Here is a 2,381-nt window from a genome sequence, read left to right as displayed (position 1 = left end):
GGTCCTGCCACAAAACAGTTAAATGGTGTTGATTAAAGCCAACTGAATGCTTGTATGTTTTCAGCAGTAGCAGGAAAAAAAACTGTGTTGTTTTAAAATGCCGGGTTTCTGGGCCATCCTGCCTGGGCAAACTCTGACTGTTTGAGGAAGGAGGGCCAGCTACAGAAAGAGGGCTTGAGTGTTGTCTGTTGCAGCCTCTTTGATGGCAAGGACCTTGAAACACTGTAGACTTGTGGCACTGAATGCGGCTCTGTTCGGTACCTCAGCCACAAGCTTGGAATGGCAGAAAGCTAAGGAATGGGCTACATCTGGCCAGCAAAGCCACGGCTTTAGTCCTACTGAGATTGCTTGGTAAAGGAAAGACTCATGTGGTCAGAAAAACAGAGAGAGAAATAGAGTAAAGAGAGATTCAAAGACAAAGAAAATTTTTAAATGATTTACAGTGTGTTAAAAATATGTGCAGGCTAAAATTTGAAGTTCTTAAAGTTAAAAAAAGAAAGAGAGTTGTTGGGTGTGGTAGTACACACCTGTAAACCCAACACATGGGAGGCAGAGGGAGATTGACCTCTGTACCTTCAAGGTGAGGTAGCACACGCATTTAATCCCAGTGCCTTGAAGGCAGAGACAAACAGATCTTTGTGAGTTCAATGTGTAGTAGCATACACCTTTAATCCCAATGCCTGAAAGGCAGAGAGAGGCAGATCTCTGAGACTTCAAGGACAGACAGGTATACAGAGTTAGTTATTCCAGGTCAAAGATACAGAGAACCTGTCTCAAAAGGGAAAAAATAAAAAGGAAAAATAAACAAAATAGAGGTTAAATTGAAGCGCACAAAGATGGAAAATTCACAGCGAATTTTGATATTGTATGCTATTATGCTCTTTTTGAATCATTTGAATTTTGAGGCAGTAGCAATAGCTGCTAAAAGATGTTTCTTTATAAATGCTGCTGAAATAATCCAACATAGATATTTTGAAAATGCCTTGACTTTGAAATTTGGATCTAAGGACATGATGCTTTGGAAAGGAGTTTCTATTTTGTTTTCACGGAGGGTGATAGTCTGTGGATGCCTCTATCCTAATATGGTAGGATGGACCACGCCATACTTAAAGGTTGCTGTGAACACCTTTAAAAAATTGCTTCACTCAACTGCCAACTGAGATAAATCAATAATGATGCCACCATTCAGCAGGAAGCATTTTGGAGAGAAAAAACTGCACCCACGTTCCCAAATATGGCTTATAAACGTTCTTTTACATTTAAAGTGGGATGTGATATAGATATGAATATTTGCATTAGTATAGATTTTGCTTTACTGATAGAGATTTTAGGTCAATTTTGTTATATGTATATGCATTTTTGATCTTAATTAAGGTATTGTGATTGTGTAGTTCATTTAAAAATATAATGTATATAGGTTATTAATGGATAATCATTAATAATAGTCAAGTTTATAGTCATGTTAGTTAGATTTTCTAGCTACATAGATATATATATTTCAGTCAGATAGGCATTATTCATAACTCTCTAGACTACAAAATAGGCTATTTAATGTTTTAGTACCTTAGGGTTTTTCATGACAGTGAGACACTCTACTCTTGGCAACACATATCTACTTCAGGAAGAAGATGGGCATCACAGAGGATCCTTATGGAGTTTGATAGCCATTTGGGGAAGAAACTGCTCTTGCCTGGATTGTTGCATAAACTGTACACAGAAAACACTCAGAGAGAGGACTACTGAACTTGCCTAAAGGTGAGATGATCTTTTCGTGTTCTTGATTCAGGGAAGGGTCAGCAAAACATTCTTCAAGACAAGCAGATAGTGACTGCCTTTGAAATTTCCTGCTTCATGGAAATGTCTGCTGGAAACTATGGGCCTGTATGCTGAGGATGGAAACACCAACGGTACAGAGGAACTTTGGGTGACTGTCCAGGCAGCGAGATGTCTCTGTCATTTCTAGAGTTTGAAAATGGCTTACTTTTTGTTTGCTTAGGTAATACTGTATTATTCTGGAGTCTCTGATGGAGTTGAAGGATAGATAGATAGTTATAGTTTTCCATTGTTATGATAAAAGATAAAATAGATATAAATATTGTAACTGTAATTCTTGCTTGATAACTGTTTTGTTATATGTAATTTTGCTATGTTAAAGTTAAAGATTCCATTCTTGTTAAAACAGAAATAGGAGTAATGATGGAGTATAGGTCATTGGATAATTAAATAAAGAAACTGTTTGGCCTGCAAGGTTAGAACATAGGTGGGTGGAATAAACATAAGAGAATGCTGGGAGGAATAGGAATTGAGCTTAGAGATGCCATGCACCTCTCACAAGGGCAGAAATGGTAGCTCTGCACTCTGAGGCAGATGGCGATACAGCC

This window comes from Microtus pennsylvanicus, assembly GCF_037038515.1.
Source record: "Microtus pennsylvanicus isolate mMicPen1 chromosome Y unlocalized genomic scaffold, mMicPen1.hap1 SUPER_Y_unloc_2, whole genome shotgun sequence".
In the NCBI taxonomy this organism is placed as follows: Eukaryota; Metazoa; Chordata; class Mammalia; order Rodentia; family Cricetidae; genus Microtus; species Microtus pennsylvanicus.
This window is presented reverse-complemented; position numbering follows the sequence as displayed.